General features: G+C 51.1%; 1 long non-coding RNA gene across 1 annotated transcript in view; it reads right to left on the bottom strand.

Annotated features, from left to right (window-relative positions):
• Positions 1 to 404: 404 nt before the first annotated feature.
• The window catches only part of LOC104651482 (uncharacterized), a 32039-nt gene continuing 25799 nt past the window's right edge, over positions 405 to 6644 (bottom strand). The window contains exon 3 of the long non-coding RNA XR_012512706.1: positions 405 to 3409. This is a non-coding gene — a long non-coding RNA (uncharacterized LOC104651482). The remainder of the gene's footprint in view (positions 3410 to 6644) is intronic.

Below are 6644 nucleotides of genomic sequence, written 5' to 3'. Positions count from 1 at the left end.
CTCTTCCCGGAGTCCTAGAATTGGCCATTTACCTAAGGAGTCCTGGTTCTTATCCTTAGTTGGTTTCTTTTTTTTTTTTTTTTTTTTGAGATGGAGTTTTGCTCTTGTTACCCAGGCTGGAGTGCAATGGTGCGATCTCGGCTCACCGCAACCTCCGCCTCCTGGGCTCAGGCAATTCTCCTGCCTCAGCCTCCTGAGTAGCTGGGATTACAGGCATGCGCCACCACGCCCAGCTAGTTTTTTGTATTTTTAGTAGAGACGGGGTTTCACCATGTTGACCAGGATGGTCTCGATCTCTCGACCTCGTGATCCACCCGCCTCGGCCTCCCAAAGTGCTGGGATTACAGGCTTGAGCCACCGCGCCCGGCCCGATTTCTTTTTTATAAAATAGTATAGGTCGGGCGCGGTGGCTCACGCCTATAATCCCAGCACTTTGGGAGGCCGAGGCAGGTGTATCACAAGGTCAAGAGATCGAGCCCATCCTGGTCAACATGTTGAAACCTTGACTCTACTAAAAATACAAAAATTAGCTGGGCATGGTGGCACGCACCTGTAGTCCCAACTACTCGGGAGGCTGAGGCAGGAGAATTGCTTGAACCCAGGAGGCGGAGGTTGCGGTGAGCCGAGATCGCGCCATTGCACTCCAGCCTGGGTAACAAGAGCAAAACTCTGTCTCAAAAAATAAAAAATAAAAAAATTAAAATTAAAATAATATAAAGTGTTCACAAAAATATAAATTTTAAAAGAATGAGACAAAAACATGGAAGTTCTACATTTTTCATGCCCAATGGAGTGAGAAGAATGTGACAGAAATTCATGGGAAAGAACGGAGAGGAGGAAATCTCAAGGCTGGGGTGGGGATAGGAGGTAAAAGGACAGCAAGGCGGGTGCCTGGGCATCCCTGCCATCTGCCCCTGTGAGGGGCCTCCGGTAGGGTTCCTCCGAGGCTGCGCTGGTCAGAGTGCCTCCTACAGGCTCTCATCCCTGCTGGCTTCAGTGAGTTTGGCTCCGGTGTGAGTGAATGCAGCCGGAAACTCCACCCAACACGGGGGGAATGCTTTGAGTATCAGGCAGCAGCAGCAGCAGCAGCAGCAATGAGTATTTTCAGATAATGACAGAGTCCTGTTTCCTAAAAATGCACCAACCCCTAAAGGGAAAGTAATTTAATTTACCCTAATTTTCCCCCCTAAGGGTCAGCCCCAAAGCCTTCTTGAGGGATTATTGAGTTTAGTTCCAATAGAGTCTCCTACCTGGAGGTCGCAGTGAGCCGAGATCTCGCCGCTGTACTCTAGCCTGGGCGACACAGCCAGACTCCGTCTTAAAAAAGAGAAAGTCATGCCAGGCGTGGTGGCTCAAGCCTGTAATCCCAGCACTTTGGGAGGCCGAGGCGGGTGGATCACAAGGTCAAGAGATCGAGACCATCCTGGTCAACATGGTGAAACCCTGTCTCTACTAAAAATACAAAAAATTAGCTGGGCATGGTGGCGCATGCCTGTAATCCCAGCTACTCAGGAGGCTGAGGCAGGAGAATTGCCTGAACCCAGGAGGCGGAGGTTGTGGGGAGCCAAGATCGCGCCATTGCACTCCAGCCTGGGTAACAAGAGCGAAACTCTGGCTCAAAAAAAAATAAAAAATAAAAAAAAAGAGAAAGTCTCCTTCCTGCCTATCCTGTGAGCTGTCTCAGCTCCCAGGTAGAGACAATACATTGGATAATAGGATGTGGGTATGTGGGGTTTTCTGGTCCTGCAGTTCACAGCTTGCCTGAAACTAACAAGTTTGACAATCAAAGAAAGAAGTGCTGGCCGGGCACAATAGCTCAAGCTTGTAATCCCAGCACTTTAGGAGACCGAGGCAGGCAGATAACTTGAGGCCTGGAGTTAGAGATTATTCTGGCCAGCATGGTGAAATACCATCTACCCAGACCAGCTCGGCCGCAGAGACCCCCACCCAGGCAGTGCTAAAGGCACTGAGAAGCAGACACCCAGATAGAACAGTAAAGTAGGTCTAACTGGGGGTCAACAGCCTTCTGAGCTGAGAGTCTCAGGAGCTGACAGCATTCTGGGATGAGGGCCTTGAGCAGACTTTGATCCACGTAGTTATTTTCTCTGAACAGATGATTATTATTAACGAACAGGTGTTCTGGGTTTTCTCATAGAACCAAGATAAACTAGGTAGACAGCTGGTGCTTGCTTACCACTGATCAAGGACAAACTAGAAAGTATTCTCCACGAGGGAGCCACGGGGGCAGGGCCACACATCCCACGCTTTAAGTTTGAGCGTTCTATTAACAGGTGTATGATATACACATACTGTTTTGCTACTTTAGAATGCCCCAAGTAGTTTTCCACTTGGTGGGGGGAGCTGACTAGGTTTTCCTTGCCGCTGTTCTTAGCGAACAATATATTTTGGCATACACTGAGCATTTCTCAACATCCATCTCTACTAAAAATACAGAATTAGCTGGGCATGATGGTGCGCACCTGTAGTCCCTGCTACTCAGGGGCCTGAGGCTGGAGAATCACTTGAACCCAGGAGGCAAAGGTTCAGTGAGCCAAGCTTGCACCACTGCACTCCAGCCTGGGCAACGGAGCAAGACTCTGTCTCAAAACAAACACATAAAAACCCATCTCTCGGGCCTGGTGCAGTGGCTCAAGCCTGTAATCCCAGCACTTTGGGAGGCCGAGGCGGGTGGATCACGAGGTCAAGAGATCGAGACCATCCTGGTCAACATGGTGAAACCCCGTCTCTACCAAAAATACAAAACATTAGCTGGGCATGGTGGCGCACGCCTGTAATCCCAGCTACTCAGGACGCTTAGGCAGGAGAATTGCCTGAACCCAGGAGGTGGAGGTTGCAGTGAGCCGAGATTGCGCCATTGCACTCCAGCCTGTGTAACAAGAGCGAAACTCCGTCTCAAATAAATAAATAAATAAATAAATAAATAAATAACCCATCTCTGCAAATACAAAAATTAGCGGGCATGGTGGCATTCACCTGTAGCCCCAGCTACTGGTGGGCTTAGGCAGAAGGATCACCTGACCCTGGGAGGTGGAGGCTGCCGTGAGCTGTGATCATGCCACTGCACTTCAGCCTGTCTCAAAACAAACAAAAAACAAAGCAGCACTTGACAGATGCCGCCCAGGGATGCCCTTTGTGCCCTCCCCGGGGTTTGTCCAAGACAGGAATAGGCTGTTTTTCCCAACTGCGATAGGCAGGCTGCCCAGACAGAAACCCAGGCTGAGATTCGTGAGGCAGGCTTAGGCCAGGAGCCTGGGCTGAGAATACTCCAGCGGGCAGGCGCCTGAGAATCGCCTCCCCTCCCGCCCTGTTTACAAGCTCAGGTGTCTTGTTCATTCACTAGAAAGTCACGAAGGCTCCATGGTCATAGTTGTTGGGGTGGTTCCTGTCCCTGCAAGGCAAGAGTGTCAAGATGTGGGTGGTGGGTAGAAGCCTGGTTAATTCTAACAGACCCATACAAAAGAATGCTCTCTAGTTTAAGTAAAATAAAGAGCAAGGCAACGCTGCGTTTCCCACCCCACCCCCATTTTTCTTTTTTTTGAACAATCTCTAAGATATATGTCACCCACACAGAGGGGACAAGTCCCAGGTAGACCATATAGTATAGTCCCATTTTTGGAACGAAACAAAACTCCCGAAGCCGGGGAGTGTGGGGCCGACCCTCAGCCGGGGAGACTGTACCCGGGTGCCCCGGCAGGGGCTGGCGCCTCATGGATCGGGATCCTAGCCCCGGAGGTTGGACTCTCCCTTTGTTAAGACCCCAGGGTCCCAGACATGGAGGCGGCCTCGGCGCTCCACCGTGGAGGCCCTCGGGCAGGCAGCGTCAGTTTCCCCACGGGGAGAAGCCAACTCGAGGCTGCGGTGCCCTCACCTCGCGTGCTCCCCGAGGCAATTGCCTCCGCGCCCCGGGCCGGACACGTGGGGCCCCGCGAGAAGGCCCGGCAAGCCGGAAGTTGCAATGGGGCAGCCGGACTGAAAACGCTGGGACACCGGCCAGGGTCGACCGCGCTAGGGTGACGCTCCCCGCTCGGTGGAGTTGCGGGTCGGGGACGCGGACGGGAGCGCGCAGGTGAGGGCGGTGGGGCGGGGCCATAGGGGCTGCGGCCAATCACCGGCGCCTCCCGTAGGCAGGGGCGGGCCGTTGCCTGGGCGACGCGCTGCAGCGTCTGTGTTTTGTGAACTGCTGTGCTGGGCGGTGCGGACAGGTGCGCGCGGGGCTTGCGGAGCTCCAGCTGCTCGGAACTTGTTCTCCTGCGGCCGAGTCGGTTTTGGGGACCCGGTCGCCTTCGCGCCTCCGGGGGGGTGAACGGGCCACGGGCCGCTCTGGCTTTCACGCCCTGGTGTCCGGTGGCCCCGGGAATTATCTTCTTTAAAAAATGTGTGTTCATGCCGGGCGCTGTGGCTCATGCCTGTAATCCCAGCTCTTAGGCAGAGGCGGGAGGATAGCTTGAGCCCAGGAGTTCGAGACCTGCCTGGGCAATATAGCGAGACCCCGTTCTCCACAAAAAGGAAAAAAAAAAAAAAGACAAAAAAAAATGTGTATTCCTTGGGTCCTACCTAACACTTTTGCTGGTTTTTCTTTTAGAGTTCAACATTTGCTCTGCTCTTTATTATTTTTCTTTACCTCGCTCAATTCCTTTATTTTCCCCTATCGTCGTCTCCTTCCTTTCTTCCTAAGGCAATCTACATCGCCCTGTCTCCAACCCGGCATAGCCACCTTAATTAAATACCAATTATTGTTATTATTATTTTGAGACGGAGTCTCACTCTGTCACCCAGGCTGGAGTGCAGTAGTACAATCTCGGCTCACTGCAACCTCTGCCCATCCCCCACCCCCCACCCCTACCCCGGGTTCAAGTGATTCTCCTGTCTCAGCCTCCGGAGTAGCTGAGATTACAGGTGCCTGCCACCATGTCTAGCTAATTTGTGTATTTTTTTTTTAATTTTACTTTAGGTGCATACTGTATCTGGCATTTCTCCCCATTTTATCCCTTCCCACCCCCCTCCCTACCCCCTAATTTCTGTATTTTTAGTAGAGATGGGGTTTCACTATCTTGGCCAGGCTGGTCCTGTACTCTTGATTTAGTGATCCACCCTCCTCAGCCTCCTTAAGTCCTGGGTTTACAGGCGTGAGCTCCTGTGCCCGGCCTGATTGAAGTCTTGACTTAACTGTCAGGTTGATCTCTGAGAGCACATTACGATTATTTTACTAAAGGAGGAGTCCTCTCCTTACTCAGAGTCAGTGAAGCCCAAAGCTCTGCTAAGCACTTTTATCCATTATAGTCAATTCTTGAGAGGTAAGTAGGTCACTACACAGGTGACCTATGAGTTGAATGCAGACAGCAGGTGTGTTCTGCTGGACTTGCATGGATTCTAAAATTTTCTTTTTTTTTTTTGAGACAGAGTTTCGCTCTTGTTGCCCAGGCTGGAGTGCAATGGCACAATCTCGGCTCACTGCAACCTCCACCTCCCGGGTTCAAGAGATACTCCTGCCTCAGCCTCCTGAGTAGCTGGGATTACCAGCATGTCCCACCATGTCCAGCTAATTTTGTATTTTTAGCAGAGACGGGGTTTCACCATGTTGATCAGGCTGGTCCCAAACACTCGACCTCAGGTGATCCACCTGCCTTGGCCTCCCAAAGTGCTGGGATTACAGGCGTGTGACCCTGAGACCGGCCTGCTGGATTCTTAAATTTTTAAACTTTGTTATCAGTTTAGAAGTCAGGAGGTCACAGAGAAATCACATTGTTTTTGGTTTCTCTTTAATAGTTTCTCAAAGGCCTCCAAAGTCCCGTTACCCTCCCATCTTACACCCAAGCCATTGGTCACTTATATTAGCCAGTGGCTGGAGGCATTTAACTTTTCTGTTTCTAAATTGAGTTGAGGGTCTCGTTTTGTTGCTGAGGCTGATCAGGAACTCTTGGGGTCAAGCCATCAGCTCACCTTGGCATCCCAAAGTGCTGAGATTACAGGCATGAGGTACTGCACCCGGCCCTGTTTAAGTTTGTAATGTCTGCTGTACTTACGGACTCATCTTGCCCTGATGCCTTTCGGAGCTCTTTTAGGGGCTGCTGTTGCCACACAGCAACTGTGGTAACCCTCTCTCCTAGACCTGCCTGCATCCAAAAGCCAGCCCTGGAAAGAATACCTCTCATTCTCAAGAAGAAGTTAATGTCTGCTTTATAGTAGATGTCCAATAAATATTCTTTGAACAATTAAATAGATGCTCAGATGTCATTTGACCTAGTTTAGGTGATCCCATGGAGGGATCCAAACCTTTAAACTCCCTCAGTATCCCTGAAATGGCCCCTTTTGCTGGTAGAGAAACTTTGCCCAGGAGTCAGGATACATCCACTTTGGGGCTTGGTGCATTCCTGGGACTGTGTGGGGTAAAAGGGTCCCTTTCAGGAGAGCATTCCCTGACCCTGGACACTCAGTTCTCCTCCTGGTTAGCAGAGTGAAGAGTGTCATCATTTCCAGGACCCCTCCCCACTTCTGCTTTCAGTTCATTGCTCATTCTGGCCTGAAAACAATACTGACTTGCTAAGTTGCATGTCCATCTTGGCCTTGAGGATTAAACACCTGGAAGCCAGGTGAGGTGGCTTGCACCTTTGGTCCCAGCTACT

This window comes from Saimiri boliviensis, chromosome 12 (genome assembly GCF_048565385.1).
Source record: "Saimiri boliviensis isolate mSaiBol1 chromosome 12, mSaiBol1.pri, whole genome shotgun sequence".
In the NCBI taxonomy this organism is placed as follows: Eukaryota; Metazoa; Chordata; class Mammalia; order Primates; family Cebidae; genus Saimiri; species Saimiri boliviensis.
This window is presented reverse-complemented; position numbering and strand designations above follow the sequence as displayed.